The sequence below is a fragment of the Tursiops truncatus genome, chromosome 14, assembly GCF_011762595.2.
Source record: "Tursiops truncatus isolate mTurTru1 chromosome 14, mTurTru1.mat.Y, whole genome shotgun sequence".
In the NCBI taxonomy this organism is placed as follows: Eukaryota; Metazoa; Chordata; class Mammalia; order Artiodactyla; family Delphinidae; genus Tursiops; species Tursiops truncatus.
In genome coordinates, this window is record NC_047047.1 from 76,292,013 (window position 1) to 76,319,311 (window position 27,299).

The 27,299-nt window shown below is 39.7% G+C and overlaps 1 long non-coding RNA gene across 1 annotated transcript in view; it reads left to right on the forward strand.

Annotated features, from left to right (window-relative positions):
* Positions 1–472: 472 nt before the first annotated feature.
* The window catches only part of LOC141276408 (uncharacterized), a 54,561-nt gene continuing 27,734 nt past the window's right edge, over positions 473–27,299 (forward strand). The window contains exon 1 of the long non-coding RNA XR_012325909.1: positions 473–561. This is a non-coding gene — a long non-coding RNA (uncharacterized lncRNA). The remainder of the gene's footprint in view (positions 562–27,299) is intronic.

Below are 27,299 nucleotides of genomic sequence, written 5' to 3' on the forward strand. Positions count from 1 at the left end.
GGAACAGGCTTGAATGAAGTATATTTGGTGAGAGTTTAAGCAAATCGCCTGGCTGAATGTACTGGTCCAATTTTGAGGACTCACCCTGTCAGTCAGAAACCTCTACTCTTTACTTTTTCAAATAGTGACATCTAGAAGTAAAAGCTGTCACCTACTAGGGAGAAAAGCATATCTTCAAAGTATTTTCCTTGAGACAACTAAGTGTTTGACTGGAGTTTCAGGAAACAGAATTCAGCCATTGTGTACATGAAAGAGATATATTCTTCTAGCCATAAAAAAAATCACTGCCTGTTATTTCAAGAACAAGCAGGAGGAAATGATGGCTATATTTCAGGTGGCAGTGATAGGAGAGGTTATGGAAGCTCATAGAGGCTGCTTCCCTTTTCCTAGATCATAAAGGAATGCTATGACCAGTGTAGTCATTCACACTTTAGTATGAATAAATTCATATCTTTTTATTTTTTTTCCTCAGGCAAATTGCACTGTGGACCCCCTCTCTGCTTATAGGATGAATAGATTTAGGCATCAACAATCAAGTAAGATCAAGGATAGTTCTATTCAGTAAGTAAATGTGCTTCCATATTCCCCTTCAGATTTCTAAACTCCTGGTCATATTGAATGGTCCACTTAAATCCAATGGATCAATAAACATGAAGGTTACTATCAGGAGAGGCCTCTAACATTTGGGTATTTGATTTGCACTCTTACTGAATAGCTTTAAACACCAAGTAGTAAGAATACCTCATGATAAAAAGCTTTTATAATTTTCTGGTGTGTTGTACAACTTGCTTTTGCTTAATGGGGCCATATGCAAGGTATATGATATTCTACAATATAAGCTGGGGACTGGGAAAATCAGCGTGGTGTGCTTCTTAGGATTCAGATGTGCAGATCTGTTATACATCCTGCCTGGCATTTATTATCCAGACAACTGTGAAAATACCAAAACATTGTTTATATTCATCACTATCTTATTTGATGTTCTTTTTGTTTCCATTAATGATTTATAAGAGGACATTTGCTTTATGGAAAACGTGAATCCAATAAGCTTTACCTTGTGAAAGGAAAAGAGTAAACTTACGGGCATATCACTTCTGCAGCCTCATTTTTCTTATCTGTTTAAGAGGTTTTAGCCAAAGGACCACACTTTCTGAGCCAAGAAATGAAGCATGGATTTTGATGCCTATCTTGGATGGTGAAACAATCTTGGCAACACACTGTAGGTTTTGAAATGTTGACTGTGAGGGACAAGTTGGTGGTTTATAAGTACAGAGAACATAGTGACACAGTATTTGAAATTAGGTCTGTTTTTGTGAGCCTAGGAGGGATAGTTATAACAAAGTTAAGGCCCCACTAGATATGACGATTTCTGATTTCTAAACAACACCCATAAACCTTCTAGAGATATGCGCAAGAGAAAGATGGGCGTATTGTAGGATCTGAATTTGTTTTCTTCAAACAGTAAATTTTCCTTTGTGGCCAGTTTATGTCTTTGAACTTTTTGTTTACTTTTCTGGCAGAACGGGAAGGAGAGAGAGAGAAAGAAAGAGAGTGGAAGGAAGGAAGGAAGGAAGGAAGGAGAAAAATTGTGTTTATCTGCAATTTGAAATGCTTACACATGGCAGATCATTTCTGGATCCTTTCACTTATCATAAGGGATAACACTTACAAGTGTATCATGTGCCAGAAGTTTTCAAATCATTTTACACATACGAATGATACATTTAATCGTCACAACAATCTTATGGGATGGGTGTTATTCTTACCTGTGTTTTACAGATAAGAAAACTGAGGCATAATTTGCCCCAGCTCAAACTGCTAATAAGAGGCAGAGGCAGGACACAAATACAGACAGTCTGGTGCCAGAATCCATTGCCTATAACCATTATACTCGGCTGTCTCTTACTGGAAAGAGCAAGGCTCCTTGAAAGGGTGTTTTTATTTTTTGCTATTAAAAATATTTTCATTTTAGGTAAGTTAGGTCCATAAGACTCTGTTTATGGAAATTATACTTATCCTTTTATTTCCCTCCCATACTTCAACATTTCTTCCCATTCATCAAGATTTTAAACCGGATATTTGAGAAAATCAATAAAATTAATACGCATGTAGAGTTGGATAAGGAAGAGAAGATAGAAGACACAATTTACCAAAATAATGAATCAGAGAGATGAAATCAGTATAGATTTTACAGATATTAAAAGGGATATTATTAAAGACAATATGTCTATATGTTGAAAGCTGAGATGAAATGGACAAATTCCTTCAAGAATACAAACTGCAAAAGCTCACACAAGAAAAAATAAATAACCTGAATCCATTAGAGAAATTGAACGTTTAGTTAAAGACTTTCTCATAAAGGAAATTTTATGATGGTTTCACCAGTAAATTCTGCCAACTATATAAAGAAGTAATTATATAAAAGCTGCACAAATCATTCCAGAACACTGAAAAAGAAGAAATGCTTCCTAATTTATTCTATGAGGCAAACCAGGTAAAGATACTTCTGGAAATGTCCCAATGAAGACCAGTATGTGTCATGAATATGTTTTCCAAACAAGAGTTTAGTAATTTCAATCTTAAAAATGTTTAAAAGTATAATACATCGTGATCAAGTGAGGTTTATCTCAAGAATTGCAGAGTTGATTTAACCTTCAAAAATCAAACAATGTAATTTACCAGATTAATAAATGCAGGAAAATACTTGACCTAATCCAACATGTATTCTGGGTAACAAATCTCAGTAAACTAAGAACATCAAGAAACTTCCTCAGCCTAATAAAGGGCATCTATGAAAAACCTACAGTTGATATCATACTTAAGGGTGAAAGATCAAGTACTTTACCCCCAAATTCAGGAGTAAGACAAGTCTGTCAACTTTTCATCATTTATATTCAGCATTACACTAGAGGCTCTGAGACAGTGCAATCAGGCAAGAAAAATGAATAAAAGGCCCTCTAGATTGAAAGAAAGAAGACAAACTGTCCAAACTCCATCATCATCTATGTGGAAAATCTGATTGAATTTACAAAAATGACTAGAAGATTGTTCAACTGAAATTTTAAAATGCAATTTACTATAGCATCAAACTGTGAAATAATTACAGATACATCTGACAAAAGATATGAGAGATCTATGCATTTGAAAATACAAAATATTAAGAGGAAATAAAGACCTAAATTAAAGACCTAAATTCCTTTTTCAAAGGCCAGAATATTCAGTATTGTTAAGATATCAGTTATTTCCAAATTTATCTATAGATTCAAAATAACTGCAGTAAGAATCCTAGCAAGCTTTTTGTGGAAACTGACAAGGTGGCTGTAAAATTCATATTGAAATACAAAGACATCCTTGGAAATGTAAAGCAGAATCTGAGAGTTAGCCCTACCTACCGGGCTTCAAGTCATTAAAGAAACAGTCACCGAGGAAATAGTGTGATGCTGGCATCAAGATAGGTAAGCTAATCAATGGGACAGAATCCAGAATCCAGCAAAGGTCTCATACATGTAAAGATCAATGATTCTGACAAAGCTGAAAAGACAATTCAGGGAGAATTGATCATCTTTTCAATAAATGGTACTGGATATCAAGATGAAAAACAAAAACAGAACTTCAATCCATTCCTCTCACCATATATTAAAACTAACTCAGAAATGGATCATGGGCCCATGGACCTAAATGTAAAATCTGAAACTATAAAACTGCTGAAAAAGAAATAGGAGAAAACATTTGTGAGCTTGGGTTAAGCTAAGATTTCTCCCACAAGTATGATCCATGAGAGAGAAGATTGACAAATTGAACTTCATTAAAACATCATCTTCTCCTCAGAGAAAATTATCAAAAGAATGAAAAGACAATACACAGTTTGAGAGAAAATCTATCTGAAAATTGTGCATCTGATACAGGACTTGTTTTAGATAAAGCTCTTTCAGAACTCTGAGAAAACAAACAACCCAATTAAAAGTTGGCAAAAGATTTCAACAGACACTTTACTAAAGAAGAAATAAGAATAGAGAATAAGCACATGATAAAATATCTGCCATCATTAGTCATTAGGGGGATATAAATTAAAAGCACAGGATACCACTACGCTTCTAATAGAAGAGGTACAAGTTAAGATAGACCATACCAAGCGTAGATCAGGACGTGAAATAACAGGAGCTCTCATACACTGCTGGTGGGAATCTAAAATGGTACAGCTTCTTTGGTAAACATTCTGGCAGCTTATTTAAAGAAAAGTTATACATTTGCCTAACATATGATCCAGCCACTGCTATTTTCCATAATTACCCAAGACAATAATAAGTGTATGTCTATATAAAGACTTATGCACAGATATTCATTGCAGCTCTATCTGTAAAAGGCAAAAACTGGAAATAACTCAAATGTCCATCAGCACGTGAATGTCTAAACAAATTGTGGCATATCCATACAGTGAAATACTATTCAGAAATAAAAATCAATTAACCAGGGATTCATGAGACAACATGAATGTTGCAATCCATGCAAGATGTAAATATGCAAAGTGAAAGAATTCAGATAAAAAGACTGCATATTATTTGATTCCATTTATAGAAAACTTTAGAAAAATTCAAACTACTCCATCTGATAGAAATCAAGGAGGGACAGAGAAAGACAGAGGAGGGTGATTACAAAGGGTCTCAAGGAAGCTTTGGGAGATGATGGATTTTGATGCTTATTATTTTGATTGTGATGATGGTTTCATGGATGTATATTTATGTCAGAATGTATCAAATTGAACACTTTAAGTATATACATTTTGTTGTTTATCAGTTATTCTTCAATGAAGGGGTAAATGAGAGATGAACAGAGCAGAGCTCCTTATAATAAATGCTGAGTGGTTCTATAAAATCAACTGCTTTTAACAATCCCCTCATTTGAACTTATGTTTGATATGGTGAAATTCTGATGCAAGCAAAATATTTACTCAGTCTGTGGGTTTGTTCTGGAAGCAGATTAACATGTATTTGGGGGACTAGTTGGCTTCTTGCTCGCCTGATTTAAATTCTGTGCTGCAGAGGTGAAGTCATTTGTATGCAGTCCGTGTTCTTCACCAGCAGACACAGACTCTGTAAGTCTAATAGTGAATCTGAGCAAGCATTCTGGTTGTGCTGTGAGCAATTTGAGTTTTGAATGACCTTGAGAATGAGCATCTCTAACCTGCAGAGAAAATTGCATCTTTTTCTTAAAATTTAAGTTAAAAAGGAATGATTCATTTTCATCATACATAAGAAATCGTATGTTGATAGTACCTTTCAAACATCATTTTAACAATATTAATTGATCCAGCAAATAAAAAATTCCCTTACTCCTGGGAAGGATGGGACAATTTTGAGAGTTGATGCCAGTTTTTTTTAACATATGTTTAAATCCAGCCTGTGAGTTAAACAAGAGTGGCAAATTCTTACCATTTAATGTCTCTTTTTCATGGTACTTTTAAAGGTCTCAACATTGGGTAACACTGGCATGTGTATATGTATATGCTTATGCATAATTTCCGAATTCTTCTAATTGTCCTATGGTGGGGTGGACTGGGCACTGAACTAAGAGTAACAATACTTTTTTTTTTTTTTTTGCGGTACGCGGGCCTCTCACTGTTGTGGCCTCTCCTGCTGCGGAGCACAGGCTCCGGATGCGCAGGCTCAGCGGCCATGGCTCACGGGCCCAGCCGCTCCGTGGCATGTGGGATCTTCCCGGATGGGGGCACGAACCCATGTCCCCTGCATCAGCAGGCGGACTCTCAACCACTGCGCCACCAGGGAAGCCCCAATACTTGGTTTTGATGTCCTAGCTTTGCTACTTTTTAGCTTTGAGTTTAGCAAGTCATTTTACATAGTTTAGCTACAGATTATTTATGTGTAATATGAGAAACAAGCACATGAGTTGCCAGACTTGTCCATTTTGTGTGCCAAAAGTGCAGACTGTCCAGGGCCAGGCACATTCAAGTATTATTAGCAGCTGGACTGCAGAAGTCTTGGATTGCAAATTAAGCAGTATAAACGCAGTGCGGGGTAGAAGGTAGGAGTGGGCCTCCTGGAGCAAGACTGATGGATTCAAGTCCCATCCACCCCTCCCAGCTGTGTGACCTTGGACAATCAGCTACGTGTGTGAGCCGCCAATTCTTTATCTGTAAGATTTAAGGACAACCTACCTCAAAGCGTTGCTATGAGAATTAAATAAAGCCATTTATGATAATATTGAAGATTGCTCAATTAAAGTTAGCAATTGTTATTATGACAATCTATCATTCAAATAAAATTTTTATGATCAGAAAAAATGCATTTTTGAAAGGAATGATTAAATTCCAGTTGGATATAAACACTGCAGTCAGGACTGCCAAATGCTTGAACATTTAAGGTAGATTGAGAAGCTTAAATGAATTCCTTTTATTTTTTAATTTTTTTATTACTTTAAAATTTTTGTTGAGGTATAGCTGCTTTACAATTTTGTGTTAGTTTCAAAGTGAATCAGCTGTACATATACATATATCCCCTCTGTTTTGGATTTCCTTCCCATCTAGGTCACCACAGAGCACTGAGCAGAGTTCCTGTGCTATACAGTAGTTCTCATTAGTTATCTATTTTACACATAGTATCAATAGTGTATAGATGTCAATCCTCATCTCCCAATTCATCCCACCCACCCCTTCCCCCTTGGTATCCAGATGTTTGTTCTCTATGTCTGTGTCTCTATTTCTGCTTTGCAAATAAGATCATCTACAACATTTTTTCAGATTCCACATATATGCGTTAATGTACGATATTTGTTTTTCTCTTTCTGACTTACTTCACTCTGTATGACGGTCTCTAGGTCCATCCACGCCTCTACAAAAATAAGAATTTTTGTTCCCTCCTTATATAAAAAGGAATTCTATTTCTGAGGAAAGATTGACAGGCCATACACCAGTTTTAAAGAATAATTTCTAATATAATTGAGACAGTATGCACTTTAGTCAAATGAATGTTAATCCGTCATTTCAGAGTAAATGTTATGTATCTAAAAATTGCATGGGTAGTTTTAGTGATGCCATGAAAGTTGGAGAAACGAGAAACAATAAATTCTTCAGTTAATGTCAGTCACTTTTCTCCAGTACTTTGCCTAGAAGATGTGGAATGTTCCAGTACTTTGCCCTAGAATATGTGAAATGTTTTCTCACATGATAGATCATTACTAAAGATAGAAAACAACAGCTTTTGTAGAACCAACCCTAATATAGCCTGTCCTGCGTCTTTAAGTTTACAGAGTTTAAGTGAAGTGATGTTACTTGGCTAGGAGTGCAGGAAGGGTGAGAAAGAGGCACAGGAAAATCAGTAATTAAAATAGGATGATATGAGTACATAATGGGGGCAGATGAGGGGACAGAGGTGGCTCAGAACAATGGGAATCTATTCTGTTTACAGGATTCAAGGAAAGTTTCAATGGGGAAGTAACTTTCAGGAGTGTGTCTCAAAGGGTGAGTGAATGTTTTCCAGGGGAACAATAAGGAAAAGGAAGAGGACACAGAGGACAGATCTGTTTGGGAGACTGGAAGCAGTAAAGATCAAAGTGGGGTGCAAGTGCAGAGCAGTGAGAATAAAGGCATAGCCTGAGGACCACACAGTGATGGGCCTTTTACGTAAAATATAATGAGTGTTGCACTACTTAGGGCTAAATGGTGATGCCTGCAGGAAGCTGTCTCACTAACCATTTTGGCATCCGGGAGTCCTTCCTGTGGTTGAGGTGTTGGTTACTTCAGGGAAGTGCTGTGGATGCAGAGAAAATCTTAATGCTAAATAGCTGGTAGAGTTTCTTTTGTAGTCCCAAATGTTTCCAGATGTGCGGAGACTTGTGTATCTGCTTGGGACAGAACTTTGTCAATAGTGCATAACTGTAAGCAGGCACTGTATGGGCAGGGCAATGATGGCTGCCCAGTGGAGGAAACTCCTGGATCCCAGCAGTCCTGTTTGCCAGGTCTCACATATACAGAACTTCATAAGAATGTCCTAGTCTTCAGCTGTGCCAGAGCACAAAAATGGCCACAGTGGACTGCCGTCTGCATTGTAGATGGGATAAAGGAGGCATCACGGTCCCCTGAGTCTGACTGTCTCTTTGTGGATTTTCAGAGAACTGCTGCTGAGGAATTCCATCCGGGCAGTATTTGCCATCTCTGAAATGCAGAATAACACAAATCCAGAAGGAGGTGGCTCTGGACAGAGATCCCTATATATCAGAAAGTTCAACCAATCAGAATGGTTGAACACTCCGCTCATTTCTTCCTCTAGGGTACCTGGGCCACCCCTGAAATGCAAAGCCCTATAGGCAGTGCCAAAACCTGACCCCATCCCACCTTCCTAGAGCCACCATGTAACTGAGGGGGAAGCTTCCCACTTAGGCAGTTCAACAACAACCAGAGATGACCGCTTTGCTGAGTGTCCAAAGAGGGGCAGAGACTGTCCATCCTGATAGAGCTCAGCGGGGAGAGAGGAAGAGCTCTGAGATGTGTTGTGATCAGGGACAGTTTCTTGGAGGACTTGGCCATATCTGGACTTTGAAGCTCAGATAGTGATTGAATGGATTGATAAGAGAGTATTCAAGTAAGAGAAAGGATGTGAGTGGAGGCCCAGAGGTGCTGGCAGAGCCTCTGGTCCCCCCCACCGCCCCGCCCCGCATCTCTCCAGAGTCAGTTAGGTCCTCCTCCTGTCTGTCCCCTTCGCTCTGCTCTTCTGGCTCAAATATTCCAGAGTTCTTTGCCTTCTGCTTGGCTGTTTGCCTCAGTATTCTTATTCCAGCTATTCTCAACTTGGGGCAACTTCACCCCCAATCCCCACACTCCCATCAGTGGGTATTTTTGATTTTCACAACTGGGGGAAAGTGTTACTGGCATCTAGTGGGTTTTGGTCATCCTGCAATGCAAGAATTGAAAATATATAATTTTTTTTGCAAAAAATGCAAAGAATTATCCAGTCCAAAATATCAGTAGTATCAAGGTTGAGAAAACCTGGATTATTCTATTTAACCCTGTCTTCCCTCTCTCACTGAAAAAAGATGCTTTTTCTTTCTTCAAACTCCAAAGTCACCTTCAAACGTAACTGTGACATTTATTCTGGGACCTGAGCACTAAGGCGCCATCTCTGTAAGGTCACATTTAGAGGTACTAGGGGTTAGCACTTCAATATGTGAATTTTGGGGGGACACAATTCGACCTATCACAATGTGTTAATCATCTTGCCTACCTGTAGATTTCCATAGCATTTTCTCTGTACTTTAGAACTATCGTGGAGTCCATGTTATCTGCCTTCATACAGGAATTTGTATAGTGAGATAATTCTTCTGTGGTGCTGTGAGCTTCCTGAGGGGAGAGGCTGAGGCAAATAAACAGGCAGAGAGATTTTATGAAATTGAGCATAGAAAAAAAAATCTAAGTGCTTTGAAAATTTAAATTTTTGCAGTAATAAGTGGTATTTTTGAATTCTAAAATTTGTATATTCATGTATTAAAAAAATCAATCATGTCACTTTGTTGGCAGGTCCTGCCAAGATCCTTATATTTCTTCTTTCTTTGGAGAGAACAAAGCTGATACTTGAATTTGAGATAACTGAATTACCCACATGGCCTGCATTTCACTTTTCCCTCTTTTATTTTATTTTACTTTATTATACTCCATTTTATGTTCATCTACTGACAGTAGCAATCAGCAGGAAGAAAATCTTTTCATGTAGATATAGTCTGACTGATGAAACTTCTGGAGTGAGGACAAGAGGGAATGTAGAGGCATGAGTAAACACCAAATGCCTTTTGAAATAATTTGTCTAATCATTGTAAGATCTTACTGACAGTTTTTAGACATACAACTTTATAAAATTCATTAGTTTCTTGATATTTCTCTGAGGTGCTTTGATCTGTGAATTCATTTCATTTCAGCTCCTTGCCTCTGGTCTGGCTCACACAAGCTGCTTTGCAGCTACCAGAAACCACACACTCCCAGCACTGTGTTTTCGGTTTTTATACTCAGCCTGTCCTTTGTATGTGACACTTAGTTGTTGCTGAACTGATGAGTGACAAATTAACTCATGATTCGATGGATTTTGTTTGTGATTTTCTAGACTAATAGAATTTGTGATTAATATAGACGATAATGATGGCTTATATCCAATCCCAGACTCCAACTTACTAACCGTTATCAACCTTTTCCACTCTGACTGTAGTCCAGGGGCTTTTTCCAAGTGTGCCTCTGGCCAACAGCTGCCTGATGCATGGTCCAGGCTAAGCTTCCTCTCAGGTGAACGTGGGTGAGGGGTAAGAAGGTTGGGCAAGGGGAAGAGAATGGCTTTGTCCCACAGTCTAGCAGATTGGATTTGGTGAAACAATAATGGAAAAGGGAAAGAATAAATTTGAAAGAAGATGGAAACATGAAGTGGCCATAACATCCAGAAAAGTTTTGTTCTGTTCCAGCAGGAGCAGGAGAAATACCATCAGTTACTCATATCACTCTAATTACAAGCTTATTTATACCTCTGACCCTTGTTAGTCCAGCTCCTTTTGGTAGTCTGTGGTCAATGGCTAGAGAGGGTAAGGTAAAGGCAAATATTTTTACCAGTATCCTTTTGGAAACTTGCTTATCCTCTTCTTGCTACTGCTACACAAACATAGCAGAACCCAAACTTAATGAGAAAGTTTATATGTAAAATAGACCACATGGTTTAATGGAGAAGTATATGGGCAATGGAATCCAAAGATATGCCTTTTTTTGCTTTTATCTCTTTAGGTGTAAATGAAATACCTCCTCTATTCTAGGTTCTACACTAGGTACTAAGGTGCCTTGTATATTTGTACCAAAATAACAAAAGACGAGATCTCTGCTATCAAGTAATTTTCCGTACACTAGGAGAAACAGAAAAATAAACATGTATTTACAGTGCTATATGATAATTGTCATAAGATTTCTATAAGCACACTGGCGAATGAGAACTCAAATCTGTTGAGGAGCATCAAACAAGGTATGAGGGAAGGGAAATGTCTGAGCTGAGACTTGAAGGTTATATAGACATTTTCCAGTAAACAAGCCTGGAGAAGGCATTTCAAGCTCAGGAATTCAGTGAGCTATAAGGAGTTAAGTTCACCTGAAATGTAATCTGTAAGGATAGGGGAAAAAGCTGGATATGAATCTGAACACCTAGGCAAAAGCCAGATTCTGAAGGGTCTTCTTTGCCAAGCCAGTAGTTTTTAGATTTTTACCTTGTGGAAGATGAAGTGTCATTGGTGAATAATACATAGGGAAATAGCATGATCATATTTGCATATTCAAATTATTACTGTAACAGTGATGTAAGGATGAATTGGAAGATGTATTTTATTTTATTTTATTTTATTTGCGGTACGCGGGCCTCTCACTGTTGTGGCCTCTCCCATTGCAGAACACAGGCTCCGGACGCGCAGGCCCAGTGGCCATGGCTCACGGGCCCAGCCGCTCCGCGGCATGTGGGATCTTCCCAGACTAGGGCACGAACCCGTGTCCCCTGCATCGGCAGACTCTCAACCACTGCGCTACCAGGGAATCCCAGGAAGATGTATTTTAAAGACCCACTGATAGGCTAAAAAAAATCACACAATCATATTAATAGAATGCAGTAAAAGCTTTTGGCAAAATCCAATGTGCAGTAATGACAAAAACTCTCAGTAAACTAGGAATAGAGCAGAACTTCCTCAACTTGATAAAGAATATTTACAAAAAACCCACAGCAAAAATCAAACTTAATGGTGAGAAACTTGAAGCTTTTCTACTGAGATCAAGTAAAACGCAAGGATATTCCCTCTCACCCCTCCTTTCCAACATCATACTGGAAGTTCTAATACAATAAGACAGGAAAGGAAATGAAAACTATAAAGATTGGAAGGAAGACATAAAATCATCTTTTTCACAGATGACATGATCATCTATGCAGAACATTTGAAAGAATTAACAAAAAATAACTATTGGAACTAATAACCAATAATAGCAAGTTTGTAAGATAAAAGGTTAAAATACAAAATCAATCACTTTCTTATATACTGGCAATGAACAAGTGGAATTTGATGTTTAAAACACAATACCATGAACATTAGTACACAGAAATCTGAAATACTTTGGTGTAAGTCTAAGTCAAATCTGTACAAGAGCTATATGAGGAAAACTACAAAACGCTAATGAACAAAATCAAAGAAAAACTAAATAAATGGAGAGACATTCCATGTTCATGGATAGCAAGACTCAATAATATCAATATGTCAGCTCTTCTCAGTATAATCTGTAGATGCAATACAATTCCAGAAAGTTATTTTGTGTGTGTCAATAAACTTATTCTAAATCTATAGAGAAAGGCAGAAGACCCAGAATAACCTACACAATACTGAAGGAGAAGAACAGAGTTGAAGGATTGACAGTGGCTGACTTCAAGACTTACTATAAAGCCACAGTAATCAAGATAGCGTGGTATTGGCAAAAGAAATAGACAGATTAAGAGACAAGGGAAGATGGCGGAAGAGTAAGACGCGGAGATCACCTTCCTCTCCACAGATACACCAGAAATACATCTACACGTGGAACAACTCCTGCAGAACACCTACTGAAGGCTGGCAGAAGACCTCAGACCTCCCAAAAGGCAAGAAACTCCCCACGTACCTGGGTAGGGCAAAAGGAAAAAAGAATAAACAGAGACAAAAGAATAGGGACGGCACCTGCACCAGTGGGAGGGAGCTGTGAAGGAGGAAAAGTTTCCACACACTAGGAAGCCCCTTCGCGGGCGGAGACTGCGGGAGGCGGAGGGGGGAGCTTCGAAGCCGCGGAGGAGTGCACAGCAACGGGTGCGGAGGGCAAAGCGGGGAGATTCCCGCACAGAGGATCGGTGCCGACCGGCACTCACCAGCCCGAGAGGCTTGTCTGCTCACCCGCCGGGACGGGCGGGGCTGCGAGCTGAGGCTCTGAGGCTAGGGTTTCGGTTTCGGACGGAGCGCAGGGAGAGGACTGGGGTTGGCGGCTTGAACATAGCCTGAAGGGGTTAGTGCACCACAGCTAGCCGGGAGGGAGTCCGGGGAAAAGCCTGCACCTGCCGAAGAGGCAAGGGACTTTTTCTTCCCTCTTTGTTTCCTGGTGCGTGAGGAGAGGGGTTTAAGAACGCTGCTTAAAGGAACTCCAGAGACGGGCGCGAGCCGCGGCTAAAAGCGCGAACCCCAGAGACGGGCGCGAGCCGCGGCTGAAAGCGCGGACCCCAGAGACGGGCGCGAGCCGCGGCTGAAAGCGCGGACCCCAGAGACGGGCGCGAGCCGCGGCTGAAAGCGCGGACCCCAGAGACGGGCGCGAGCCGCGGCTGAGGGCGCGGACCCCAGAGACGGGCGCGAGCCGCGGCTGAGGGCGCTGACTCCAGAGACGGGCGCAAGCCGCGGCTGGAGGCGCGGACCCCAAGGCGGGCGGGAGACGTTGGGGCTGCTGCTGCCGCCACCAAGGGGCCTGTGTGCGAGCGCAGGTCGCTCTCCACTCCCCTCTTCCGCGGAGCCTGTGCAGCCCGCCACTGCCGGGTTCCCGGGATCCGGGGACGACTTCCCCGGGAGAGCGCACTGCGGGCCTCGGGCTGGTGCAGAGTCACGCCGGACTTTGCCGCCGCAGGCCCGCCCCGCATTCCGTGCCCCTCCCTCCCCGCCGCCGGCCTCCGTACGCCAGAACCCCCGAATCAGCGGCTCCTTTAACCCCGTCCTGTCTGAGCAAAAAACAGACGCCCTCCAGCGACCTACACGCAGAGGCAGGGCCAAATCCAAAGCTGAGCCCCTGTGAGCTGTGAGAACAAAGAAGAGAAAGGGAAATCTCTCCCAGCAGCCTCAGAAGCAGCGGATTAAAGCTCCACAATCAACTTGATGTACCCTGCATCTGTGGAATACATGAATAGACAGCCAATCATCCCAAATTAAGGAGGTGGACTTTGGGAGCAAGATCTATGATTTTTCTCCCTATTCCTCTTTTTGTGAATGTGTATGTGTATGCTTCTGTGTGAGATCTTGTCTGTATAGTCTTGCTTCCACCATTTGTCCTAGGTTCTATCCGTCCATGGTTTTTTCTTAAAATTTTTTTTTCTTAATAATCAATTTTAATTTTAAGAACGTTATTATACTTTACCTTCGTCCTTTCTTTCTTTCTTTCTTTCCTTCCTTCCTTCCCTCCTTTAGACAACGAATCATCCCAAATTGAGGAGGTGGTCTCTGACAGCAAGATTTATGATTTTTCCCCCTTTACCTCTTTTTGTGAGGGTGTATGTGTACGCTTCTGTGTAAGACTTTGTCTGTATAGCTTTGCTTCCAACATTTGTCCTAAGGTTCTATCCGTCCCTTTTTTTTTTTTTTCTAATTAAGAATTTTTTAATTCAATAACTTTATTATACTCTATTTTATTTTTACTGTATCTTCTTTCTGTTTTCCCTTCTTTCCCTCCTTCCTTCCTTCCTCCCTCCCTCCTTTCGTTCCTTCTTGCCTTCTTTCCTTCCTTGCTTCTTTCTTTCTTCCTTCCTTCCTTCCTTCCCTCCTTCCTTCCCTCCTTTAGACAACGAATCATCCCAAATTGAGGAGGTGGTCTCTGACAGCAAGATTTATGATTTTTCCCCCTTTACCTCTTTTTGTGAGGGTGTATGTGTACGCTTATGTGTAAGACTTTGTCTGTACAGCTTTGCTTCCAACATTTGTCCTAAGGTTCTATCCGTCCTTTTTTTTTTTTCTAATTAAGAATTTTTTAATTCAATAACTTTATTATACTTTATTTTATTTTTACTGTATCTTCTTTCTTTTTGTTTTTCCTTCTTTCCCTCCTTCCTTCCTCCCTCCCTCCCTCCCTCCTTTCGTTCCTTCTTGCCTTCTTTCCTTCTTTGCTTCTTTCTTTCTTTCTTTCTTCCTTCCTTCCTTCCTTCCCTCCTTCCTTCCCTCCTTTCCTTCTTTCTTTCCTCATACGTCTACTAATTCCCTCTACTTTTTCTCCCTTTTATTCTGAGCCGTGTGGATGAAAGGCTCTTGGTGCTCCAGCCAGGAGGCAGGGCTCTGCCTCTGAGGTAGGAGAGCCAACTTCAAGACACTGGTTCACAAGAGACCTCCCAGCTCCAGATAATATCAAACGGCGAAAATCTCCCAGAGACCTCCATCTTAACACCAGCACCCAGCTTCACTCAACGACCAGCAAGCCACAGTGCTGGACAACCTGTGCCAAACAACTAGCAAAACAGGAACACAACCCCACCCATTAGCAGAGAGGCTGCCTAAAATCATAATAAGGCCACAGACACTCCAAAACACACCACCAGACGTGAACCTGCCCACTAGAGAGACAAGATCCAGCCTCTTCCACCACAACACAGGCACTAGTCCCCTCCACCAGGAAGCCTACACAACCCACTGAACCAACCTTAGCCACTGGAGACAGACATCAAAAACAGGAGGAACTACGAACCTGCAGCCTGCAAAAAGGAGACCCCAAACACAGTAAGATAAGCAAAATGAGAAAACAGAAAAACACACAGCAGATAAAGGAGCAAGATAAAAATGCACCAGACCTAACAAATGAAGAGGAAATAGGCAGTCTACCTGAAAAAGAATTCAGAATAATGATAGTAAGGTTGATCCGAAATCTTGGAGATAGAATGGACAATAGAATGGACAAAATGCAAGAATCAGTTAACAAGGACCTAGAAGAACTAAAGATGAAACAAGCAACGATGAACAACACAATAAATGAAATTAAAAATACTCTAGATGGGATCAATAGCAGAATAACTGAGGCAGAAGAACGGATAAGTGACCTGGAAGATAAAATAGTGGAAATAACTACTGCAGAGCAGAATAAAGAAAAAAGAATGAAAAGAACTGAGGACAGTCTCAGAGACCTCTGGGACAACATTAAACGCACCAACATTCGAATTATAGGGGTTCCAGAAGAAGAAGAGAAAAAGAAAGGGACTGAGAAAATATTTGAAGAGATTATAGTTGAAAACTTCCCTAATATGGGAAAGGAAATAGTTAATCAAGTCCAGGAAGCACAGAGAGTCCCATACAGGATAAATACAAGGAGAAATACGCCAAGACACATATTAATCAAACTGTCAAAAATTAAATACAAAGAAAGCATATTAAAAGCAGCAAGGGAAAAACAACAAATAACACATAAGGGAATCCCCATAAGGTTAACAGCTGATCTTTCAGCAGAAACCCTACAAGCCAGAAGGGAGTGGCAGGACATACTGAAAGTGATGAAGGAGAAAAACCTGCAACCAAGACTACTCTACCCAGCAAGGATCTCATTCAGATTTGATGGAGAAATTAAAACCTTTACAGACAAGCAAAAGCTGAGAGAGTTCAGCACCACCAAACCAGCTTTACAACAAATGCTAAAGGATCTTCTCTAGGCAAGAAACACAAGAGAAGGAAAAGACCTATAATAACGAACCCAAAACAATATAGAAAATGGGAATAGGAACATACATATCGATAATTACCTTAAATGTAAATGGACTAAATGCTCCCACCAAAAGACACAGATTAGCTGAATGGATACAAAAACAAGACCCTTACATATGCTGTCTACAAGAGACCCACTTCAGACCTAGAGACACATACAGACTAAAAGTAAGGGGATGGAAAAAGATATTCCATGCAAATGGAAACCAAAAGAAAGCTGGAGTAGCAATTCTCATATCAGACAAAATAGACTTTAAAATAAGGACTATTAAAAGAGACAAAGAAGGACACTACATAATGATCAAGGGATCGATCCAAGAAGAAGATATAACAATTGTTAATATTTATGCACCCAACATAGGAGCACCTCAATACATAAGGCAAATACTAACAGCCATAAAAGGGGAAATTGACAGTAACACATTCATAGTAGGGGACTTAAACACCCCACTTTCGCCCATGGACAGATCATCCAAAATGAAAATAAATAAGGAAACACAAGCTTTAAATGATACATTAAACAAGATGGACTTAATTGATATTTATAGGACACTCCATCCAAAAACAACAGAATACACATTTTTCTCAAGTGCTCACGGAACATTCTCCAGGATAGATCATATCTTGGGTCACAAATCAAGCCTTGGCAAATTTAAGAAAATTGAAATTGTATCAAGTATCTTTTCTGACCACAACGCCATGAGACTAGATATCAATTACAGGAAAAGATCTGTAAAAAATACAAACACATGGAGGCTAAACAATACACTACTTAATAATGAAGTGATCACTGAAGAAATCAAAGAGGAAATCAAAAAATACCTAGAAACAAATGACAGTGGAGACACAACGACCCAAAACCTGTGGGATGCAGCAAAAGCAGTTCTAAGGGGGAAGTTTATAGCAATACAAGCCCACCTTAAGAAGCAGGAAACATCTCGAATAAACAACCTAACCTTGCACCTCAAGCAATTAGAGAAAGAAGAACAAAAAAACCCCAAAGCTAGCAGAAGGAAAGAAATCATAAAAATCAGATCAGAAATAAATGAAAAAGAAATGAAGGAAACAATAGCAAAGATCAATGAAACTAAAAGCTGGTTCTTTGAGAAGATAAACAAAATAGATAAACCACTAGCCAGACTTATCAAGAAAAAAAGGGAGAAGACTCAAATCAATAGAATTAGAAATGAAAAAGGAGAGGTAACAACTGACACTGCAGAAATAAAAGAGATCATGAGAGATTACTACAAGCAACTCTATGCCAATAAAATGGACAATCTGGAAGAAATGGACAAATTCTTAGAAATGCACAACCTGCCAAGACTGAATCAGGAAGAAATAGAAAATATGAACAGACCAATCACAAGCACTGAAATTGAAACTGTGATTAAAAATCTTCCAACAAAGAAAAGCCCAGGACCAGATGGCTTCACAGGCGAATTCTGTCAAACATTTAGAGAAGAGCTAACACCTATCCTTCACAAACTCTTCCAAAATATAGCAGAGGGAGGAACACTCCCAAACTCATTCTACGAGGCCACCATCACCTTGATACCAAAACCAGGCAAGGATGTCACAAAGAAAGAAAACTACAGACCAATATCACTGATGAACATAGATGCAAAAATCCTCAACAAAATACTAGCAAACAGAATCCAACAGCACATTAAAAGGATCATACACCATGATCAGGTGGGGTTTGTTCCAGGAATGCAAGGATTCTTCAATATACGCAAATCTATCAATGTGATAAACCATATTAACAAACTGAAGGAGAAAAACCATATGATCATCTCAATAGATGCAGAGAAAGCTTTTGACAAAATTCAACACCCATTTATGATAAAAACCCTGCAGAAAGTAGGCATAGAGGGAACTTTCCTCAACATAATAAAGGCCATATACGACAAGCCCACAGCAAACATCATCCTTAATGGTGAAAAACTGAAAGCATTTCCACTAAGATCAGGAACAAGACAAGGGTGCCCACTCTCACCACTCTTATTCAACATAGTTTTGGAAGTTTTAGCCACAGCAATCAGAGAAGAGAAGGAAATAAAAGGAATCCAAATCGGAAAAGAAGAAGTAAAGCTGTCACTGTTTGCAGATGACATGATCCTATACATAGAGAATCCTAAAGATGCTACCAGAAAACTACTAGAGCTAATCAATGAATTTGGTAAAGTAGCAGGATACAAAATTAATGCACAGAAATCCCTGGCATTCCTATATACTAATGATGAAAAATCTGAAAGTGAAATCAAGAAAACACTCCCATTTACCATTGCAACAAAAAGAATAAAATATCTAGGAATAAACCTACCTAAGGAGACAAAAGACCTGTATGCAGAAAACTATAAGACACTGATGAAAGAAATTAAAGATGATACAAATAGATGGAGACATATACCATGTTCTTGGATTGGAAGAATCAACATTGTGAAAATGACTCTACTACCCAAAGCAATCTATAGATTCAATGCAATCCCTATCAAACTACCACTGGCATTTTTCACAGAACTAGAACAAAAAATTTCGCAATTTGTATGGAAACACAAAAGACCCCGAATAGCCAAAGCAATCTTGAGAACAAAAAAAGGAACTGGAGGAATCAGGCTCCCTGACTTCAGACTATACTACAAAGCTACAGTTATCAAGACAGTATGGTACTGGCACAAAAACAGAAAGATAGATCAATGGAACAGGATAGAAAGCCCAGAGATAAACCCATGCACATATGGACACCTTATCTTTGATAAAGGTGGCAGGAATGTGCAGTGGAAAAAGGACAGCCTCTTCAATAAATGGTGCTGGGAAAACTGGACAGGTACATGTAAAAGAATGAAATTAGAACACTCCCTAACACCATACACAAAAATAAGCTCAAAATGGATTAAAGACCTAAATATAAGGCCAGAAACTATCAAACTATTAGAGGAAAACATAGGCAGAACACTCTATGACATAAATCACAGCAAGATTCTTTCTGACCCACCCCCTAGAGTAATGGAAATAAAAACAAAAATAAACAAATGGGACCTAATGAAACTTCAAAGCTTTTGCACAGCAAAGGAAACCATAAACAAGACCAAAAGACAACCCTCAGAATGGGAGAAAATATTTGCAAATGAAGCAACTGACAAAGGATTAATCTCCAAAATTTACAAGCAGCTCATGCAGCTCAACAACAAAAAAACAAACAACCCAATCCAAAAATGGGCAGAAGACCTAAATAGACATTTCTCCAAAGAAGATATACAGACTGCCAACAAACACATGAAAGAATGCTCAACATCATTAATCATTAGAGAAATGCAAATCAAAACTACAATGAGATATCATCTCACACCAGTCAGAATGGCCATCATCAATAAATCTAGAAACAATAAATGCTGGAGAGGGTGTGGAGAAAAGGGAACCCTCTTGCACTGCTGGTGGGAATGTGAATTGGTTCAGCCACTATGGAGAACAGTATGGAGGTTCCTTAAAAAACTACAAATAGAACTACCATATGACCCAGCAATCCCACTACTGGGCATATACCCTGAGAAAACCGAAATTCAAAAAGAGTCATGTACCAAAATGTTCATCGCAGCTCTATTTACAATAGCCCGGAGATGGAAACAACCTAAGTGCCCATCATCGGATGAATGGATAAAGAAGATGTGGCACATATATACAATGGAATATTACTCAGCCATAAAAAGAAACGAAATTGAGCTATTTGTAATGAGGTGGATAGACCTAGAGTCTGTCATACACAGTGAAGTAAGTCAGAAAGAAAAAGACAAATACAGTATGCTAACACATATATATGGAATTTAAGAAAAAAAAATGTCATGAAGAACCTAGGGGTAAGGCAGGAATAAAGACGCAGACCTCCTAGAGAACGGACTTGAGGTTATGGGGAGGGGGAAGGGTGAGCTGTGACGGGGCGAGAGAGAGTCATGGACATATACACACTAACAAACGTAGTAAGGTAGATAGCTAGTGGGAAGCAGCCGCATGGCACAGGGATATTGGCTCGGTGCTCTGTGACAGCCTGGAGGGGTGGGATAGGGAGGGTGGGAGGGAGGGAGACGCAAGAGGGAAGAGATATGGGAACATATGTATATGTATAACTGATTCACTTTGTTATAAAGCAGAAACTAACACACCATTGTAAAGTAATTATACCCCAATAAAGATGTTAAAAAAAAAAAAAAAAAAAAAAAGGAAATAGACAGATTAATGGAATGGAATAGAGAGCCCAGAAATATAGATCCACATATATATATATAGTCAACAGATCTGTGGTAAAGGAGCAAAGGCAATACAATGGAGCAAAGATAGTGTTTTCAACAAATGATACTTGAACAACTGACATCCACATGCCAAAAAAAAAGGGTCTATACACAGACCTTATATCCTTCACGAAAATTAACAAAAAATGTATCATAGACCTAAATGTAAAATGTAAAATTATAAAACTCCCAAAAAATAGCACAGGAGAAAACCTAGATGACCTTGGGCTTTGGCATGGCAGTGACATTTCAGATAAAACAACAAAGGTATGAACCACAAAAGAAATAATAATTAATCTGGACTTCATTAAAATAAAAAACTTCTACTCTACAAATGACAATGTCAGAAGAATGAGGACAAGCCACAGACTGGGAGAAAATATATGCAAAAGATACATCTCAGAAAGGACTGTTGGGCTTCCCTGGTGGCGCAGTGGTTAAGAGTCCACGTGCCAATGCAGGGGACACAGGTTCGTGCCCTGGTCCGGGAAGATCCCACATGCCGCGGAGTGGCTGGACCCGTGAGCCATGGCTGCTGAGCCTGCGCATCCGGAGCCTGTGCTCCACAAGGGGAGAGGCCACAACAGCGAGAGGCCCGCGTACTGTAAAAAAAAAAAAAGGACTGTTATCCACAATATACAAAGAATTTTTCAAAATCAATAATAAGAAAGTGAACAACCTGATTTAAAAAATGGGTCAAAGACCTTAACAGATACCGCATCAAAAAATATATATGGCAGGCAAATAGCATATGAAAGATGTTTCACATCATATGCCACTGGGGAAATGCAAGTTGAAGTAACAATGAAATATCACTACACAACTATTAGAATGGCCCAAATCCAGAACACCGACAACTCCACATTCTGGCAAGAATATGGAGCAACCAGCATCCATTACCGGTTGGGTTGCAAAATGGTACAGCCGCTTTGGAAGACAGTTTAGCAGTTTCTTACAAAACTAAACATACTCTTACCAGTAATTGCACTCCTTGGTATTTACACAAAGGGATTGAAAACTTATGTACATACAAAAAACCTGCACATGGATGTTTATGGCAGCGTTATTCATAATTGGAAGCAACCAAGATTTACTTCAGTAGATGACTGGATAAAAAAACTGTGGTACATCCAGACAATGGGATATTATTCAGTGCTAAAAAGAAATGAGCTCTCAAGCCATGAATAGACATGAAGGAATTTTAAATGCATATTACTAAGTGAGAGAAGCCCATCTGAAAAGGCTACATACTTCATGATCCCAACTACATGATATTCTGGAAAAGGCAATGCTTTGGAGGCAGTAAAAAGTGCCAGGAGTTGGGCAGAGGAGGGATAAATAAGCAAAGCATAGAAGGATTTTATGCCAGTGAAAGCACTTTGCATGGTACCATAACGATGGATATGTGTTGTTATACATCTGTCTAAGCCCATCGAATATGCAATACCAAGAGTGAACTGTAATATAACTATGGACTTTGGGTGATTATGATGTGTCATTGGGGGGTCATCAATTTTAACAAATACCCACAGTTTGATAATGTGGAATGCTGTTTGTGTTTGGGGAAGGGGGTATATGGGAAATCTCTGTACTTTGCTGTCAATTTTGCTGTGGACCTAAAATGTCTCTAAATATATAAAGTCTTAATGAAATCAATCAATCAAGTCTTATTTGTTTGAAAAGTCCATTAATAATTATTTGATGAATGACTAGAATGTCTAGTATGGTTAGTGAGCAAAGCTCTTGTCTGGTGATTCTAAGACTTAGCTTTACCTGGGAGGGAAAATAATAGTCATGCTTGGAGGGAATGTCCTCTATTCTGGTTAGACAACCTTGGCAATGACAGCCATGGCCAAGTCTACTGGAAACTATTTAATTGATTCCCCCAACTGCTGTTCTTTCAAGTTTCCTGTGTGAAGAGATCAGAAATATAATTCTCTGGGTATCATAGCTGACTCCTAAAGAAAGATTCCTTTCTACAGGAAACCAATTTAGCCACAAGCCTCTTCTGTCTTATCCTCCTATGGCTTTTTAGCTCTCTAATCACAGTCTGTTTTCCAACTAATTAGTGTTGGGACAATTCAGCCCTGAACCTCAGCTTGAAAATGTTAGTGTCATGGAGACAGAGCACTTAATCAAATGACTTGTGATTATTCAACAAAGAGATTTTCTGATTAAGACTGCCACCCTTTCTAAGGCACTCCGTCTTCTTTCTTAAAATCTTTGCTTGAGCAGGCTCTGCTGTGGCAGGGTAGCGACTGACACGGATGGTTTACTGAAGGGAACAGAGAGACATGGCAGTACCATGAGGAGAACTGCCTTCTCATTTGAAAGGATGTCTTTAAGCAGTTCCCTACTGGCTATTAACTTGAAAGAGTCAAGTCTCTTATCATCGGAATGGTTAGATAACTTATTCAGTTATATAGAATGGATTATCTCGTTCTCATAAATTCTTCAGTCTGTAAAGATTATGGCAGGCTTAATTGTATTGTTTGCTTTTATGTTTCCTTGATTTTGAAAATTTCCTATCAGAAGGAACAGGATTTTGATACATGGCATTGACAGTGAGTGAGCTTTTCACCTGATCTCTCCTAGACATTACATGGGAGGCAGTTTAGGAGCAGTGAACCAGGCTCTAGATCCTTGAGACAGGTTGACTTTAGTAAGAATTGAATTCTGCACTCACGGTGTGATTTCAAGCAAGGTACTGAGCCCATCTTTTTATTGAGGAAGCTAGTACGTACGCAGTATAGTTCTTATGATGATAATATGAAACAAGATACCTAAAATACTTCTTGAAACACCTGTTAAGATAGGAAGCATTACTTAGTAACAGCTAAATTGTAGTTTAAATGGAAACCAGAGATGCTTGTTTCTGACCTCCCATAACCTCGCTTAAATATTTCTTTTCTCACAAGATTCTTTCAGACTAGGTTTCATGGACCAGAGAAAATGACAACAATAAGTTCTCTTAAAAGAAAATAACTTACTAATATAATGACTATTCCTTACAGGTTGTTCTGGGAGGTTTCCAGTGACCCTCAAAGTGGTTACTTTACTCACAGGTCAGATGAAGCTGTTTTCTTCCTCCCTGGGGACTCTGCAGGGATCTCACGCAGGGAATGGGGTGCCCTCCAGAGCTCAGATGCTGACAAGTGCCTGTCGAAACAGGTTATTTTTTTCCATCAGGCATTGCCAGCCCTCTACTTTATTTCCATTCATATGTGAAAATGAAACCTAGAATCGGCTCCTCTAAAGCAAGTTCAAGCACGTTACCAGCATTTGGTAAAATATTGATTATCTCTTCTCCCAAACGGCAGCACTCCCAGTCCAGCAGAGTGGGATGGAGGCAGTGGAGAAGAATTCTATCTTTCCCTGTGTATCCGTGTGCTGAGGACATTGAAATTAAAGGGCTGTTTTTAAGTTATCTAAGGTTATCATGGACAGATTGAGAAATGAAAGTAGCAAGATATGGTGATAAGATTGGGGGTATTGGAGCCAGGTAGATGTAATTTGCATTCCTGTTCTCATCCTTACTAGCTCAGTGACAGACCACGAATTGACTTACTCACAGTTCGAGTTTTATCATAAGCAAAATAGGGACACCAGCCCTGATTTGCAGTATTGATTGGAGGAAAAGCGATAATGTGCAGAAGTGTGCAGCAAAGAGCCTGACCTATTGTGCATGTTTTAAAATAAACAGTAGCTATTATCCCTATGGCATTACTGATTTAATAAGCAAGAAAAGGGCTCTGTCACCCCAGACATCATGCCCACTCTTACAGCACATTCTCAGTGCACCATCTGGACTTTAACAAGATCCCCAGGAGATTCATATGCCCATTGAAATTTGAGTTGTGTTGATAATGCCTCCACGATAAGGTTGTTGTGAGGATTAAGTGAAGTGATAGATGTAAAGCACTTAGAACCTGACATAAATACTAAGTGCTGAATAAGTATTAGATATTATTTGTTTTATTTTACGTCAAGATGTACCTCTAATGACAACTTTCCTCTCAGGCCTCCTGTGATCTTTCATTATCCTCTTCTTATTTAATTATGCTCCACAAAAGTCTTCATAGCTACTTTTGATAATATATATTTTTGAACTCTTCTCTGTCAAACTCAGAGATCTTTAAGGACGCAGGAGTGTCTTGTATCTCCCTGTTCTCTGGGCCCAGGACGATGCAAGAAGAGACCTTCAATAAATATGAGCTGAACCAATGATACACGAACACATACACCAAACAACAGCAACAACAAACAGTGACAGTTCCAAGTGGGTGTTACGAAGAATAGTCACCAGAGAGACTCAAGGAATGCTAAGGTGCTTCGAGAAATGTCCTTAGTAAGGGTGACACTTAAGCTGCTCTTTGAACAACATAGATGTTCAAGAGTTTAAGAGAAAGAAACGGTGTAAATTCCGGGTGTGGGTAACGATGTGAGTGAAACTTAAAAATGGGTTGCAAGGGCTTCCCTGGTGGCGCAGTGGTTGAGAGTCCGCCTGCCGATGCAGGGGACACAGGTTCGTGCCCCGGTCCGGGAAGATCCCACATGCTGCGGAGCGGCTGGGCCCGTGAGCCATGGCCGCTGGGCCTGCGCGTCCGGAGCCTGTGCTCCGCAACGGGAGAGGCCGCAACAGTGAGAGGCCCGCGTACCAAAAAAAAAAAAAAAAAAAAAGGTTGCAAGTAACAGGCTCACAGGAGCAAGAATCGATATGTGTTTCTGGAACAGAGAGTTCTTTGCAAGTTGTGAATTCACATAATGAAGAGCCTCAGCTAAAAAGTTTGAAAATAGAGGACCTTTGAAAGTTGTTGAGCTGGAAAGTAACATGCTTAACACGTCTTTTAGAAGAGAAATAAAAAGAGTATTAATTGCATCTGCTTCTTAAGTATCTCTAGAGAGAGGGATTTATGCCCACTCAGGCTCACGTAAATATTCTGTAAGAGGATGCATGTGGGAGGGATAGGGTAGCAATGACAGAGCTGTGTATACCAGCAAAGCAAGGATTCATTTCACTGCCGATAGGCTAGCGTTTGTTTTTTTGCCAAACCTTCAAGGGAAACAAACAACTATCAGGTCCATGTGGTCACTTAGGAATTGTTTCAAAGTTTTTAATTTTTAAAATGTTTACTTGTCACAGGTGTTATTGTTGTTTTCTGATTTGCTCATACTCTGAAAGCTTCTAATTTCCTCTACAAAATTAGAGTGAAGTATGACTGAGCAATTCAAGGACCATTTTAGGTCCTGAATTTCGGGTGCTACAAAACTACTGGATGAATAGTGAAAAAATGTGTTGGGCTGATGTAGGTGGTGTGTGGTCAGCTGGTCTTACTGGCTTGTTTGGTGACTGTCTTGCAGATTTATTGCAGTTTGGTGCTTCAGGAAATTTTCTAGTTTCTCCAGGCCATTGGTCAGAAGAGACCATGCCAAGGAGTTTGTAGATATGCTAAGGGTATTTTATGTGGATTTTTCAGGATGAAGCGAAGGCTTTACAATGTTTCCACTGGAGTTGAATTTACTCAGAAAGAAATTGTAAGAACAGTTGATTTGTCCTTAATATTCTGTGTTTCCTTTGTGCTGTAGATGAAACAGGGAAGAGTCAAAGAGGATCAGAAATAAATCATACCTCTTTTGATTTATTTACCTAAACTGCGTATGTCTTTATCCTGTTGACTGACTGATTCTCTTCCAGATTATATTCCTTGTAAGCAGATATATGACCTTTTTTTTCCCCCTTATTGTCCAAAAGTTGTGCAGACTAGAGCTGAATACACAGAAGGAGTTCAATAAAAACTTACTGAATAGTTGAAGTTCAAGCATGTTGTTAGTAAGCATCCATTTTCTGGAGATACTGATAGTGTCCCTGGTGTTTCATGTCAGCAACTGAAACAGCTGAGTAGCCTGTGTTCCATCTTGGGCTTCGAGTCTTTGAGGCCATAAACTCCCCTCCCAGAGACCATGTGCACTGTGCCCATGGAGAGGCAGTCTATGATGACAAGGTTCTTGGGAGGAAACACAGTGACTGAATCAGAGTGATGTGTAGACGAGCCTTGCCAGAGAGTGAGGGGCTGGGGAGCACTGGGGTAGAGAATGGTAACACAGTATTTTTATCGATAATGTAATTGAATATATTGTAAATAAGAGCTGATATCTACAGTGTATGCGTTGCATGCCAGCCATGTGTGATAGTTCACAGGCATTATCTCACTTACTATTCACGAAAACTTTGGGAAGTAGGTGTTAATATCTTTCTCAGTTTAAGGTAGGAAGACACTAATGTCTTGAGAGATTATGCAACTCATCTGTATTCAAGGAGCTTAATAAAAATGAATTCTTGTTTTAATTTGGATGATTTCTAATGAATTTGCACATGTATTCCCATGTATTTATTGGAATTTTTCCTGATGAATGACTTCTACGGTGCTTCCAGATCTAATACTTTATAATTTATGAAACATTTTCCCGTAGGCTTTTCTGGATATTGATTTTTGAGGATGATAGTTCATTTAATGGCAAGTCAAAATTTAATTTCAAAGTTAAATTGTTTTATCC